Source organism: Lytechinus variegatus, chromosome 8 (genome assembly GCF_018143015.1).
Source record: "Lytechinus variegatus isolate NC3 chromosome 8, Lvar_3.0, whole genome shotgun sequence".
Lineage (NCBI taxonomy): Eukaryota > Metazoa > Echinodermata > Echinoidea > Temnopleuroida > Toxopneustidae > Lytechinus > Lytechinus variegatus.
This window is the reverse complement of record NC_054747.1, coordinates 38,312,083-38,329,707: the sequence shown is the minus strand read 5'-3', so window position 1 is coordinate 38,329,707 and position 17,625 is coordinate 38,312,083. Positions and strand designations below refer to the sequence as shown.

The 17,625-nt window shown below is 33.9% G+C and overlaps 1 pseudogene; it reads left to right on the top strand.

Annotated features, from left to right (window-relative positions):
• LOC121420467 overlaps positions 1 to 17,045 on the top strand; it is a 62,441-nt pseudogene extending 45,396 nt beyond the window's left edge.
• Positions 17,046 to 17,625: the final 580 nt, after the last annotated feature.

Sequence of the window (17,625 nt, the reverse complement as noted above, 5' to 3'; positions counted from 1 at the left end):
GAAATATTAGTATGTCATTCCAGCTTAAGAGAGATATTCTCCATTTTGCATGGATTGTTATTGCAGTAGATTTTTTTTTAGTGAATCTAAGAAAAATCTCTTTAATCAGTTCCAGTGCATCATAAACATCAGCTCATAACAGAAGCACAATGTTTGCAAATGTAAATGGTAAAGTATCAATTGGCTTTCATATCAATAAAGCAATTACACAACATCACATATCATTCATTAACTAAAGGCACCTTTTAGAAGATGCAAGCAGACAAAGCAACTATATCATAGTCATCCGTGTGCAGAATCATCAAAGATTTTTCTGAGGCAATGGCAAGGAGTAATAGTTAATGAAGTGTCCGATGACGAGAAATTCAAACCACCCAGCGACAATTTGATGATTGCTACAGGTTTCCAAGAGTCGTAGGTGCTATCGATTGGGGCCATGTCTACATCAGGAGTCCTGATGGGGAACAAGCCCTGTACTTAGCAGGAAGAACAGGTCTTCTGTAAATGTATAGGTTGGTATACACACTCAGTTTTCAATTTGATATTCTCTGTATTCAACACCTACTAGATGTATGTGATAATGAAGAAAACATATATTGGCCCCTACTACATACTGTATTTAATCAAATTTCAATCTTGTTGGTCAAATTTTCTTGTAATTTTATACTCTTTATATGTGAAATAAGACAATTTTTAAGATTTCACAGAAGAAAAAAATATATAGATAATCTGCTAACTTTCCTATTGCAGGAGAAATGAAAAATAGTAAAAAAAAATGCATTTTGCTCTTCAGGTAAAGGGGGTATTAATTGCTTGATCAATGAAGATATATTTCCAGAAAGAATAACGAAGAGCAAATTTTTTAATATTCATTTTGTTTTGATCCTTATTGCAGGTATCCGTTGCTCCTCTCTGTTGAAATTCCTGCCTGCATTCTGTTGTCAATAGAAAAGGACCATGTGCTTCGGGTATTAAGCATTCCATTGGATTATCTGTGTATGAAAGTGGACACTTGTGATCACAAAATGGTAGCTTAGTTGATAGGATGTATTCATGCATTCCGATTTATGATCAAATGACCATCTTGCTTTTAAAAACCCAAATTCACAACATTTTTCTTGTTTGACAAAAGGTTTGGGATGTGAATTCCAGGAAATAAATGACACACACGATGGGCTAATGTATAAGCAGGGATGTGAGAGGTATAAGCAACATTTTGCTCATGCTTAACTAAGTTTGGCATGAGATGGTCTTGGTCATTCTTATGATTCAAGTCTATTTTTATACCATTTTTTTAAACAACAATCAATGTTTGAAGCCTCATGATTTCAATATCAAAACCTCTTTGTTAATTAAATGGTCATATTTCTAAGCATATGCAGCTTCCTAATTTATCAAATTTAAATTATATAATATCATTTTTGCTGAATATCCTTTTTTTTCCCCACCTATTTTCATAGGCACTAAGATACATTTCTGTAGTAAGCACTATATATACATTGCAAGCTATTATCATTTGTTTGATATTACTATTTTATGATAGAATCATCCTTTAATTTCTTTCAGAAATATAATTACCTGTGATATTCATGCTTTAGCTGTAGAGTTTAAAATCTTGACTAAACTTTTTTTAATCCATTGTTTATCTATTTTTATTCAGAGTTTCTGATGCATTGTTAAGAAAATGTAAACAGTCTATTCAATCTTCGTATCATTATGTAAAGAATTTCAATCTACTTTTAAAAAAAAATAATGTACGAAATAAACTGCTCTGTCTACTACACATGTACATATAAGTTTTGATTTTAAAGGTCAAGTCCTCCCCAGAAAGAATTCGATTTGAATTAATAGAAAAAAATCAACCTAGCATAATGCCGAAAATTTCATCAAAAATGGATGTAAAATAGGAATGTTATGACATTTATAAGTTTGGGTTATTTTTCACAACACAGTTATATGTGGAGATCAGTGGCATGCAAATGAGACAGTCAATGATGTCCTTCACTATTTCTTTTGTTTTTGTTGTATGAATTGTACAACATTTCATTTTTTTACAGATTTGACATTGAGGGCCAACTTGACTAAACCAAATTATATTATTAAAATAATGCAAATTCCACATGCTCAGGGAGTGACTAATCTTAGGTTCACTTGAAAATGAAGAGAAATTCGAATATTTCATCTAGTAGAATAAAAAGAAATAGTTTGCATACCGACCTGGATGTACATATAAAATGTTATGTGTGGTCAAGCGAAACTTTAAAAATGTCATAATTTAATATCTTTACATCAGATTTTGATGAAATTTTCAGTGTTACACTTGTTTGATTTTTCTCTTTTTATTCAAATCAACTTTGTGGGGGTGGACTTGTCTTTTTATTTTGATATCGTTTTCAAGTAATTGTGTCAGGAAAACAAAAATGTAATTCTTTTATCAATTCTGTCCATATGCTGCATGGTTCATCGTTCTTGCAGGAAGCAAAAAATAAATTTATATAAGAAAGACTGCAAAGGAGAGATTAATGTTATGTGTAAGGCAGGGGCGGTGGTAATGGTATGTTGGTTAAGGTTGTGTATGAAGAAAGTCAAGTGATTGCTTGCTTGTGCAGGAGGATATACTTCAAGAAACTTGTTGTAGGGTATACTGCAAAATTATTTATAGTAAAACTTTTGAGAGAAAAGTATTTGGCACGTTAAGATGCACAATAATGTACATGTGATGGAAGCAAATGAGAAATGAAAGGAGTAAAGGTTGCTACATGTGTCACTGAGAGAATGGCCAGTGGTGTTATAGCATAAATCTTTGTTAAGTTATTTTCTTTTAGGGAAATTTAGTCCCTTCAGTTTGAAAGTATAGAGGGGGACCACTGACCATGGAAAAAGCCCCTCCCCCAAAAAATCTTTATTACCAAGAAAAAAAAGAAAGAAGGGTAAAACATATTTTTTGAATATTATGTCAAATCTATCACAAAATTGGATATTTGCAATTAAAATTTTGAATATTTTTCCTTGCAATTTTTTATTTTATTTTACCTGATATGCCATATTTAGCCCCCTCAAAATTTTGGGCTTAATACGTACACCACTGTTATTTCCCCAATTTCAAATATATCATTGATTGGGTGGAATACCCTTTACACTTATCCAGGGTTGATAAGTCTTTATTTTTCTGATAAGGAAATTGTGTTTTAAAGAAAAAAAATACTGCAAGCATGGTGAATAGCTTAACCCCCCCCAAAAAAAAAAAATACTGCAAGCACAAACTGGAGAATAGGTAAAGGTTGGGAATAATGCGATTGCAAGAGTGACCTGAGTGTGGAGGAGCTACCAATGAGTTTCTCAGCTCCTTTTAGAGATGTTGGTAGAACTGACTTACAGAGTGGGGGGGGGGACTTGGGCTCTTCCCCCCCAAAAAAAAATAATAATAAATTCATGACCAAGAAAAGAAAGATAAAAGAAATTAGGGTGAAATAGAATTATTCTTTTATATATATCATGTGAAAATCTAACAAAAACTTGGATATTTGTTAATTTAATTGTCAATTAAAAAAAATTGCTCGCTTAAAATTATTTTTTAAATCCATTTATCGAGATACATATAAAAAGACAAGAATAAATAAATGAATTGAAAAAATACTTCAAATGGGAAAGTCAATTCTGAGGGAAAGGAAAAGGGGCACGCTTGTGGACGCGGGATCAGATCAAGGTCATGTCGCTTGGCCCCACGCGACGCTGGCCCCATCATGTACCAATTAACGTACACAACCTTAACCCGGGAAAAAACCCAAACAAAGATTCAATTCCATATTTCCATTTTCAATCAAAGCTAGCTCCGGGCAAAGTTCCACCGGACTTCGATAAGGTAGGTAGGATTATACAATAGTATCAGATTGGTTATGATTTATTTCAAACAAATCATAATGTGCACTCAATCTAACATTTAGATTTAATTGATGTGTAACGTTAGATTTAACTTCCGTAGATCTAACTTCCTCAAGCCTAAAAAAACGCAGTACAGTATACTATTAGATAGATTAGGTAGGCCTAGATCCACGTCGTACTGCTGTGTTACGATGCCGATCGATATGGACTTCATACATAAGACCAAAAAGGCAAAACTAAAAACAACTTTGGTCTCTGTGATTGTTCCGCTGGACTCCGTTGCCTCCACTCACCAATTGAGAAATAAGAAATTGAAAAAAAAAATGTTTACAACCCCCTCGAAACAGCCGGTTGCTGCAGCTGTCTAAAAAAAGTTATAACTTGTTCACGTTACCATACGGTGTACCGTATACATTGTGGTGAGCGCGGCTTGAACTTCTCGGGGGAGATACGGTACTATGCTGCAGGCGCAGCCGAGCTAGCTCGCACGCAGGTAGCGCTAGTCCGAACCTAAGTTGGCCAATATTAACAAATTAGTAATGACAATGTTCGTTCTCAACACCGCATTGCTAAGAAATTCAAGTGCATGCTGCTGATACATGATTTTTTGGTTGAGTTCTGCCTCCTAATTCATGTGATGGCGACGTTTCATACGGCCCTAGCAGACTAAACTCTCAAATACGGCTCTGAGCATGCTCAGTACTGCTTTATTACACTGAGCATGCTCAGTGCAGTGCTATAATAGTATGCTAGCTTCAGTTCATGATTTAATCCATGGACTAAAGTTATACCCGGGTATAACTCAGCCATGGACTAACTTTAGCACCCGGGTATAAAGTTAGTCCATGGATTAGTAAGTCCACCGTTTGTGAATAGCGCGGTGGACTAACTTTATACCCCGGTATTAGCTAACCCCCGACTAAATTTAACCCCGGTATAAATTTAGTCCACCTTTGTGAATTCGGGCCAATATGTTAGCATTTTTGGCATGAATCATAAATAGAGAGTACTAAAAAGATAATTCCAGACAAACATGATTAACTATATGATATTCACATTTTGCAGGTGAAGGATTGTCATCATAAGCAGTTTGCTTGAAAAAAATGACAATGATGATTTATGAACAAAGTTAAAACGTATTTCCTTGTGTTCGTTATTAATTCTGTGGATATATTTATATCCATGTATGCATAGCTTTTTTTCTAATATTGATTTGAATAAATGTGATCTTTCAATTGAAAGCTAAAGCTTTGTTGAGAAATTTGTGTTATGATTTCCATAATACCTCTTTTTTTCACTTATTTTGATAAAACATGAAAAATTGCTGTGCATTTCACAATTCCATTTGTAATCAGTTGTTTTCTTTTTCTATTTTTATGTTTAGCTCTACCTCCAAGTGGTTATGGTGAGTAAAACCAGAAATCATATTTTTCCCCAAAATTATTATAAGAGAGTTTAAATCCCGATATTTAATTTAATTTTATTCAGTGTTCTTTTCACAACGTGATAGTTTTGTTGTTTATCCTAAGATCCAATTTGTCTAATGCGAATTTGTCCAATTGCCAACTTATCTACTATCATTTGGTCTACCATCAGTTCGTCTACTCACCACATGTTTTACTTTCATTTTGTCAAATGTCATTCCGTCTAATAACCAGTTGGTCTAATAGCCATTCAGTCCATATACCAGTTGGTCTAATTAAACTAAAGTGTTAAATACTGCGAAATGAATGAAAAGAAAATGGGTATGAGACCAACTGGCCATTAGAAGAAATGGTCATAGACAAAATGGTGATTAGACAAAGTGATGATTGGACCAAATGGTTATTGGATCAAATGTTTGTTAGACAAATGTTAATGGACGGAATGGTATTAGACTAAATGAAGATATATATATATCACTTAATCCTATCGAGAATTCAGTGACTGAAATTAAATTGCCATTGAGAAAGGTTAACACAGAGAAAATATTTCTGTATATCGATCAATTAATTTTTTAGATCAATGATTAAAAGGGTAAAACAGCATGCCATGCATATGTCAGTGTACTAGTGCAAAAATTCAAGGCATGACAACCCAATTATGTCTGATAGAATTCAATACATGCTTTGATATGACAAGCCATTGGACTGGAATTCAGTAGTTGACAAGTTAACCCACTGCCCACTAGAACCGGGTGATTTCTGTACGAAGCATATGAGAATCACAGATTTCAGTACGGTAATCAACAGGTTAACCCATTGCCAACCAGAACCAGGTGCTCTCTGTACAAAGCCAATGTGAATTACAGAATTCAGTATTTAACATGTTAACCCATTGAACACTGTAACCAGGTGATCTCTGTACAAAGCCTATAGCAATTACAGAATTCAGTAGTTAAGAGGTTAACCCATTGACAACTGGCACCAGGTGCTCCATGTACAAAGCCTATAGCAATCACAGAATTCAGTTGTCAACAGGTTAACACATTGCCTACTTGAACCAGGTGCTTCATGTACAAAGCCTATGAGAATGACAGGATTCAGTAGTCAACAGGTTAACACATTGCCTACTTGAACCAGGTAATCACTATACAAAGCCTATGGGAATTACTGAATTAGGTATTCAACCATTTAATTCAAACCTTTACCCTGTGCAGGCATCCTAGTGACCAATGAGAACGGGCTAATCACCTTGGCCTCTGACCCGGCCATTGAATTGCCTGATGGGATTGGATTCAAGATCGAGACCAGCGCCGAGGGTCACTGTAATCCGAAGAGCCGTGCTTACCCTGCTGATGGTGCTCCGGTGCAGAGACCTAGTGATCAAGTCATCATGGTGTCAAGCTTTGGCAGAGGATTGTGCAGTGTGCAGGAGACAGTCAATGGTGAGTTTTGAGTACTTGAGTTGAATGCATACTATGAATGCATTTTCTAATTGAGAACTTGAGTCGACTTCAAACTAGGAATGCATTTTCTAATTGAGAACTTGAGTCGACTTCAAACTGTGAATGCATTTTCTAATTGAGAACTTGAGTCGACTGCAAACTATGAATGAATTCATCAATAAAAATGAACCAAAAAAATACCTACTTTTATTTTTTTAATCAAAGATTTAAGAATACTCTCTAATTGAGAACTTGAGTCTACTTCGAACTATGAATGCATTTTTAATTGAGAAGTCGAGTTGACTTTAAACTCTAAATGCATTTTCTAATTGAGAACTTGAGTCGACTGCAAACAATGATTGCATTTTCTAATTGAGAACTTGAGTCGACTGCAAACTATGAATGAATTCATCAATAAAAATGAACCAAAAAAATTACCTACTTTATTTTTTTAATCAATGATTTAAGAATACTCTCTAATTGAGAACTTGAGTCTACTTCGAACTATGAATGCATTTTTAATTGAGAAGTCGAGTTGACTTTAAACTATAAATGCATTTCTCTAATTGAGAACTTGAGTCGACTGCAAACTATGCATTTTTAATTGAGAGCTTGAGTCGATTGCAAACTATGAATGCATTTTCTAATTAAGAACTCGAGTCGACTGCAAACTATGAATTCATCAATAAAAATGTAGCCAAAAAATTATGTACATTATTATTTTTAATCAACGATTTAAGAATACTCTTTCACTCTCTTTGTTCCTTTATTATTTTCTTTGCTCTCCCCTTCTCTTGTGCATCTTGAGCATTTCCAACGAGATTGGTATAAGCACCTTATAAATTGCATTTACTAGTATTATATAATTATCATTGTTATCATCATTATTACATATTATTATTATTATTATTAATATTATTATTGATACTGTAATTTTTGTTATTAAAATCAGTATTATTATTATTGATATTATTATTTTTTTATTATAAAATCAGTGTCATTATTATTGAGATTATTATTTTTTTATTATTAAAATCAGTATTATTATTATGATTATTTTTATTGTTATCAGTAAATAGTATTATTATTGTTTCCTTATTCATTTTTGACAGTTGCCAGTCTAAACACAGGTAATAGAGGACAATCACCTGTCACGTTTGCGATCATTGGAATAGTCGTATTCATCGCTTTGGTTTTCCTTGTAATATTAGTTGTCAGGAGAAATCATATCAGGAAAAATGAATGTAAGTATAATCTTTCTTATTCTTTTAACATTTGTGACCTTCCATCCCAATCTAACAATTAGTCCCCCAAAAGAATTTTGTTATCTTACTCTAGTTTTAAGAGGCACAGCCATAGCTTAAAAATAATATGTGATTTGTCAAAATTGATCAACATGAACCCACTAGAATATTTGATTAAATGCAAAAGAAAGAAAGCGAGAGCTTCAGAAAGGAGAAAATAACTTTTGAAGATTGTGTTCACTCAAGCATGAGATGTACACACTGGGCAATTTAAATTATTTCAAAAATATGTGAATATTGTTGGACTTTTTAAAGCAATATTATTATTGATATTGCAGGTGATGATAACTGTAAAACCAAATAAAGAAAGCATTCAGACTTTGTGTACAGTCACTTTGTCATCGTAAGAGCTCAAAGTTTGATTTAATGACCTTAAGCCTATTTTATTCAATTTCTTGTTTCAAGCTAGTTGGTATTTAGATATTTGAGAATCTAAGCAAAGTATTATGTCATTAAGATGAATAATGAGAAGCAAAAATAAATGTAGTGATATACATTTCCTTGAGTTTTAAGATATTCTTTATAATCTATACATGACTGTTTTATTATTTAATTTAAATTATCATTATTGTGACTCATTATATTTATTTATTTGATTTCCTTTTATCTCCTTCACTGACCAATAACAGTAAAGCTTCCTAAATCATCTATTAGGTAAGATCATGACATTCTCATTTAAAATTTTCTTTAAATTTGTATTGTGACAATATAACATATCATTAGGAGTGGGCTATAAATGGGCAATTTTTTTTTTTGCTGTGGCAACAGGATTCTGTGTTCCTTTTACCTTATCTCAACATGAAATGACAATATTTTTTGTCTCGGTCCGAGAAAAAAGTGTGCTGGGCAAAAATCCAAAATGGCCCTGAGACAAAACGTATTATAATTTCATGTTGAGATACGTAACAAGGAATTAAAAAAAAACTGTTGCCATATTGAAATGACAAAAAAGTATTTTTGACCCATGTATAGCCCACTCCTATTTTTAAGAAGAGTATGCATTTTTTGAATTATAGTAGAACAATTTAAAAATTGCCTTTTTCATAATAAAAATGAAACATATATGTTTATTCTAAGACTATATACGTACATGTATATAATCAATAATTGAATATGATATATGAAAGAATAAAACTTCATACAATTCACTGCCCCTTTTTCATAAAGATTTGATTCATGATGTACATGTATTGTTTATTTTGGTAAAATATACTCAATAATTGAATATCAATTGTAAACTGTATACTAATGTAAAATAAATTTGTCATAATTCCATTAGATCTGGGCCTGAGGGTCATTCTTAATGCTTAAATTCCCTTCTCATAAAAAAAAAGAAAAATGTTGTGGTAAACATTTTGGTACTATGTATTCTTAGTAAAAAAAAAGGGATATAGAAATAATAATAGTAATGATGATGATGTTTTTGATGATGGTGTTGATGATGATGGTGATGGTGATGATGATGATAATGATGGTGATGATGATGATGATGATGGTGATGATGATGGTGGTGATGATGATGATGATTTTGATGATGATGATAATGATGGTGATGATGATGATGATAATTATGATGATATTGACGATGATGGTGATGATATTGATATACATGTACACAGTGTTTTTTAACAAAGTATAAAGTGCTGTTTATATATAAAACGAAAAAAAGGAAATGACATGATAATTAAAACTGAATTTGTCAATCCATTAGATCTGGACCGGAGGGTCAGCAAACGAACGGTCAGTCTAGGTCATTCCTCAGTGGTGGGTATTTTGCATGTACGTGTCAACGGCTCTCCTGCACTTTTCATTAGTATCCTGTATGGTAACACACTAATCAACTTATTAACACATTGACTCTATTTTCTGATAGCAGGTTTAACTTAAACTGGTTTAAGTATGGATAGCCAATTGTTAATAAATTGCTAGCAGTAGAGATATCATATTTCAGGTCATTCGGCTCTCAAATCATTCATAATTGTCTAGGAAGTATAAATAGATTATTTTCTTCACCATTGATGAATCAAGAAAGAGCACAGTAAATATAAGAAACATAAAACTTAATAAAAATTTTGATACTTATGGCTTCACATACTTAAACCACAAATTTAAACCTGAGTTTAAGTTAAACCTGACTTCAGAATACTGGCCATTGACTCTATTAAAGGGAATCCAGCCCAAATAAAAAGTTGTTTTTATCGGAAGAATAAATCAGAAAAAGACATGGGTGAAAGTTTCAATATAATCTGACAAACTGTGAGAAAGTTGTGAATTTTTAAATAAAAGATGTAAAAACTGGTAATTGCTATAAACATGCAGTACATATCCTATGGGAAAGTTCTCCTTCCCACTTGCCATAAGTTACTTACCAAGATGATTTTAGGGAACTCAATTTTAAAACAATCAAAACTTTTTAATTGCTTGTCCGAATTCTGCCAAACTTTCACTTTTCTTATGTTACTTATTTTTTCTCCTTTCCCACACAACATTTTATGACTAAGGTAGGGTTCCCCTTTAAAGGGGAAGTCCACCCCAACAAAAACTTGATTTGAATAAAAAGAGAAAAATTCAACAAGCACAACACTGAAAATTTCATCAAAATCATTTCACAGAAACAGTTATATGAATGAGCCAGCTACTTCCAAATGAGAGAGTCGATGATGTCATTCACTCACTATTTCTTTTGTTTTTATTGTTCGAAATATGAAATATTTTGATTTTCTCGTCATTGCCATGTGGAATGAAGTTTCGTTCCTCCCTGAAAACGTGAAATTCCATTATTTTAACATTTTGTGCTTCAGGCAAGGAGGTCCCAATTGTCAAATTCGTAAAAATTGAAATATTGTATAATTCAAACAATTAAAAAACAAAAGAAATAGTAAGTGAGTGACATCATCAACTCTCTCATTTGGATGTAACCGGCTCGTTCATATAACTATTTTGTTAAAAATAAGCGAAACTTTGAAATGTCATAACTTTCTTATTTTACATCCGATTTTGATGAAATCTTCAGCATTGTGCTTGTCTGATTTTTCTTTATTGATTCAAATCAACATTTTTCTGAGGTGGACTTAACCTTTAAGCTTGTATGAAGTTTGGGTAATTCTGAAGAATTTTATTGTGTGTGTGTGTGTGTTATTGAGATAAAAAGCGTTTAGGTAACTTCTCAAAAGTCTGCAGCGTCCTTTAAACAGGAATCTTGCTATGAGGGTGCTTTGTATCTCTCTTGTACTCATTTGGTAGTTTCAGTCTATATGAAATTCTTGAAACTCCTCGCATTCTTTCTCTATTTCTTGGCCTTTTTTCACTATGGTCCGTATTCTCAAAAGTGGTTTCATTTGTACCTTGGTACACAACCATGAACTATACAGATTCCTTTTTTTTTAATGTTTTATTGAAATAAATCAAGGTAATTACAAATTTACAATATTGGAATGATTCATAAGGAGTAAAAAAATGCAAATAATAATATTTTTTAAGCCATTCTTGTACTAATCGTGCTTCAAAATATGACATCCTTTGCCAAAAGTGCTCATTTGTAATTGGGGCAATTCCATAAAATAACCTTTATTGTACATCTGATCCCCTTTTCTCTCAAGTCTTTTACTTCACTTCTTAAACTGGCCAAGTCAGGGTCCTTTGAAAACAGTATAGACTGTCTAAAGAACAAGAAATCGGAGATAGAAAATGTCATCAAGATATCAAATATAGGGGGTCGGACGTACATGTTGTATGGAATTGTCCATTGGACTTTGCGTAGTTTATGTGATGAAATTAGTGTAATTATGTAACAAGAGAGAAACATAAAAAAATTTGCATATTCTATGGTTTTGTACCATGGTACAATTAAAACCCTTTTTGAGAATACTAACATACATGTATGCTAGTATATCTCAAAATGTCATTGATAAAGTGATCTTTGCTGCCCAAAGAATCAAATGGTTTTTGTGGAAAAAAAATCTCTCGTATTTCTCTGCATTTATCTTTCACAAGAAATTCTTTAAAAAAAAGTCTTTGCTATTTCACAATGCCCTTTTTCTATTTCTAGACTTATGTCTCAATCTAGGCTGTCTAGCACAAAACTTAGCAATTGATTTTAGATCAGATTTATGACTTATTGCATTGCTTACATTATACAATCAATCATAGTAATTAATCGTAAAATCAATTGTCACATTTTGTGTTACAGGGCTGGGTGTTTTAATATCTCCATAGCATGTAGTGTTACTTAAAGTCCTAATGTCTCTGAATACGTTAGGGGAATCTATGCATTACAGGGGCCTATTTCATAAACCTTGTTACAGTAATGCAGTAACAGTTAAAAGCTACTGGAATCCTTTCATGTGATTGGTCGTCAGTAAATTTGTTATTAAACTGTGCATTAATGAAATGAGACCCAGATTGATTGAAGAAAACTTTTGATTAAACATTAAATTGGGAGGATGGGATAAAGGAATCATCTTTCACAGGGCTTCCAGCCCATCAGGGAAAATTATTTGACTTTTTCCTATCAGGGAAAAAATCGACAAAAGTCGAAAGCAAGCTAGTCAGTCCGACTTTGTTATATTTACATGTAGTTGCATATCAACCTCTTTCTGTATAAAGTGAGGAAAGAACGGCTGTATGGGGAGAAGGGAGGCCATTACATGCCTGTGTAATAGTGCCAACTTAATTTTGCATTATTGTTTTTATTCCAAAAATACATGTAATTTACTGCAACAACTTAGAAAACATCCGAACCTGGGAAGGGGTTTAACTGATTATCAGGGAATTTTGTCTTGAAAAGCTGGGAACCCTGTTCAGTAATCAGGCACAACATGAAAGTGAATTCACATTCTGATTGTTTCTGCATTGAGAGTTAAAATTCAATTAAAATAAATGCATACAAACATAGATGTAAATATTAAAATGAACACATAACGACATCCTCCCAACACAAAAGCAAAAAAAAAACACAAAAATAACTACTCTATGTACCCATCAGTGTGCTTGCACTGGAAACCAGCAACCATGCTCTATATGCTATGAAGTTTAGCATGAATCCATCTTATTGGTTACACACATGCATCTTGCCATGTTATAGTCTATTAATAATGCACTATTTACCAGGTAATATTGCACCTTTAACCATGCAATAGTCCACCTCACCATGATATAGTGCATCCTAGTGTACAATATTGCACCCTACCATACGATAGTGGAAGTTATTTGCACCCCCTCCTACCATCCTCAATTTCCCTCACAGACACTTGTTTTTCAAATCACTTCCCCCATCACTTGCCCCCCCCCCCCCCTTCCTCGGGACAAAATAATGAGTGCCTCTCATATCAGGGATGAAGTGGATGCCGGCCTCAAGGCCTTATATTTCTGACCTCGGAACGAATCACATTTTTACAGAGTCTGTGGGATTTGCTCCTCAACTACTGCCCTGCTGTCATTGTGAATTTGTGAACTTGTTTTGCTTTAAGCTAACCCGAGTTATATGCACTTTTATATATTGTACATTGTTTATATTGTCCATTAGAATAGCACTGCTTGATCCTATCTATATTGCACTTGGAATTGTACGTTTGTGAAGTCAGTGTACATGTATATGTAAGCAGCATGATCAACATTTATTGAGAAAAAAATGTCTTTATGAAGCACTGAGCAACTATTTGTATTTGTTGGTGTTATTAAAAAGTGCAATTTTTGTTGCAAGAGATGTTTATGTAGAAAATAAAGTAAATATAATGCCTTGTACAGTGTTGTGCACATGCACTTTTAGTATACTTGTATGTATGATTTGTATTCTATGGAACATATATGTGACAAATTGCCTGTTGTTAAGAGTGACAGACAGACACACAGACACACAGACAGACAGACAGATAGACAGACAGACAGACAGACAGACAGACAGATAGATAGATAGATAGATAGATAGATAGAGAAACAGACTGATTGACTGGCAGACATATAGATAAATATACAGACAGATAGATAGACGAAAAGGTTTTCAGCTGAATGGTTAGGTGTTTTACAAATTGCTTGCTTGTACTGTAGCTCATTAGTTTTATCAGAGGATTTCAACTCCCTAATTTACAAGAATGCACTGAAACATTGCATTTGGGTATTGATAGCAAACTTCGTGAAATATTTACAGGACCAAATTGTATAGGAAAGCATGATATCTTGTCTGCCTCTTTACACCCAGGGAAGCGAGATGTTTTGAAGGATCAAGAAATTGTCTGCATGGAAGCATAATCTTCAGTGTCAATATATACCCACCCCTGCCTGTATAAAATGTTTGTGTTCAAGTTTGTTCAAAAAAAATTAAAAATAAAACAAAACAAGTTAAGTTTGCTTGATCTGACACAGTGAATATAATTGCACATGAAGCTTTGCATCACATGCAAGAAGTAATTTACATTTTAAGTTTAATCCCACTTCAAGGAAGTTCTCTTCCATAGAAAATAGTAAACTTAAGATATTGATACATTGTAAGAGGGAGGGAGGATCCGTGCACTGGTCTCATACATGTATTCTAACACATCAGAATCCAACAAGACATACATGTACACTTTGTTTTACTCATTTAGGGCATCGATCTTAAAAAGATCCATAGAATTAATTTTTTTATGGTGATAGTGATGAAAATGTGGGGCTGTTTCAAGCTGATTGCACAAAATATAATGATTTAAAAACGTAAATTCACTGGAAACAGCAGCCCAATTTTATCCATACATGTGTTTCATTAAACTCCCCAGGAGATAAATGCAATGATTATTTGGTCACAGTTGCATGTATGTATAATGCAAATGTTTGTGCGATTGTTTTTCTGTTTTTTTTATCAAAGTGAACCATATTAAATACAACACATGCCAAAGTTCATGTTTTTTTTTCCAAATAAGACTTTTAATGTTTGTCCACGTTTTTATTTCACAATATTTTTTTGACAGATAATCCAGTTTATGATGATGTAGCAAAAGAAGACTTCAGAAAGTCGCAACATGAAGGAAGAATAGTAAGTAAACCTAAACGAATTGAATTCATATAATAATAATAGCCAATTTTTATAAAGCACTTTTCCCAGAATGGCTCAAAGCGCATTACAGCATATTATTACCTCGGTCATTGGATTCATTTCAATCCCGCATGAAACGTGCACAATTTCCACTCCCTGGGGAGTATTCCTTGCATTCACCGCAGCCTCATTATGGCGCTGGCAAAATCAAATATACAATATATTTTACAAAATGTAAATTAACTGCAATAATCAGCATCCAAAGTCTGTTTTCCCTCACTGTTGATATATAAACAGGAAATGCATGGTGAATATGTCACACGGTTTGGAGTGGAAGATCTTTGGGTTATAGTTATTATAATAGTTGACCTTAATCATTTTCCCATCAACAATGTGGTTCTTCTTGTCTTGGTACTTGTATATATGTGTTTTTGATAAGGCAAATACATGTAAATATCAGTAGTGACAGAATATGCTTCATAACAAGTACAAGATTTGAAGTTCAGATTCATGAAACTTAGTAGCATGTGCATGTGTGATATGGATATATTACATTAAATTCCAAGGGGAGGGAGGCCTTGGATGACCTCTAGCACCCTCTATAAACCTGTGCATTATGTGTTTTATTGTTGTTACTTCACAGGTAAACGAAGATGGTTTAATCTATGCTGAGGTGGCTCACGTCAAGAGTCATCCCAAAGACCAACCGCCGATCAGAACGGAGGAAGCAACCATCTACGCATCCCTGGACTTCAACAAGATGGACGATGTGAAGAAAGAGCAGGAGAAGCAACCCGTCGTAGACTCCAACAGGAATGCCGAAGACTGCCCGGAAAAAGAGGCGCTTATCTACGAGAACGTCACACCTCAAGGATTACCCGTCTCACCTTGACGTCAAGCCTCCATCAATGACATGAAATAAAATGCCACTGTTAGCTGATCTTTGCACAGTGGCTCTTGCCAAACAAGTGATGTTTATACCATTTATACCATCTTATCCATAGAATGAACCATCTTCCTGTAGCTATCCTCAAGAGTTTAAGCATCAGGGTCGTAAATAAGACAAGCTTATCATTCATACATTGTACTGTCTAATGTTGTGACAAGATTGTTTCCTTGTGGATATGGGATTCTTATTTTCGCAATGACTTGATCAAAAGATAGCGGTGCTGGAAGCAAATCTACAGTAACTTATATTCTTCCATGAATGAGTGAAGAATGCTGCTGAAACAATGGATGTTCTCTGTACTTTATGGCTTTTGCATGGTGCCATCTTTAGATCAAAGTCAACTCTGTAAGGACTATTGGATTAAGCTATTGGTGGAAGGAGTTGCAGGTTTTATATGCTACAGTAGACCCTTGCTGGTGCTTTTTCTTTGTTGACTTGCCAACAGAAACATGTAATCTGAGTATAAAGCAAAGAGGATTCATGAACCAACAGTGCAGAAAGTGAAGGAATAGGATTCAGGATCAGTCTGTTACAGTAGACCTGAGGTGGGCTCGTTGCTGGCTTTCGAGCAGCGACCTAAGATTTTCCACATCTCAAACAGAAGTGGGACCATGCCAACCAACAGTGCACATAGTGAAGGAACAGGATACAGGATCATTCTGGTACTGTAGACCTGAGACGGGCTTGTTACTAACTTCCGAACAGGGACTTGAGACCTTACTTCCACATCTCAAACAGAAGTTGGGCCATGCCAGAACAGTGCAGAAAGTGAAGGAAATGGATACAGGAAAAGTCTGTTCAGTAGACCTGAGACGGGCTCGTTGCCGACATCCAAACAGTGACTTCTTCTAAATCTCGAGCAGAAGTTGGGCCATGCCCACCAACAGTGCAGATAGTATGCATTGTAATTTTGTTTGTTTGTATCTGTAAATGTTTGTAACTCGGTCTGTTCTTGTTGTATATTTGCTAAGTATGTGAAGGAGTCTTAAGATGTAGGAGAGAACACAGAAGAATTCTTGAACAAAGGTCGATTATAGATGGTCAAAATTATATGAATTTATAAATAGCTAATATATTATGACAGCATTACGCAATTTCCATTTTTTATACCAAACAAAACGTACATGTACAGACTGTTATTAACTGTGTTGTCGAAACGTCCATGATCGTGTGTATTTTGAAATGAAAGTGTAGGATATAGTATATTTTATGACAGTGAGTTCAAATGACAATAAATGTTGTTTAGAGATAAAATGTAGAATCTGTCTAGTTCATGTACATGTAGTTTAGGAGAGGTGATTGTAGATTTTATGTACTTGTATTCTTACATGTGCAGAAACTAGTCTATTCTAATAAGAATATGGAGCTAAGAACAGTACCCTGTTATATAATTAATTATAACCATGCCTATACCGGTAATTTACTGGCCCATATTCTGAAGTCGGGTTCAATTTGAAGGACAAGTCCACCCCAACAAAAAATTGATTTGAATAAAAAGAGAAAAATTCAACAAGCATAACACTGAAAATTTCATCAAAATCGGATTGTAAAATAAGAAAGTTATGGCATTTTAAAGTTTCGCTTATTTTCAACAAAATAGTTATATGAACGAGCCAGT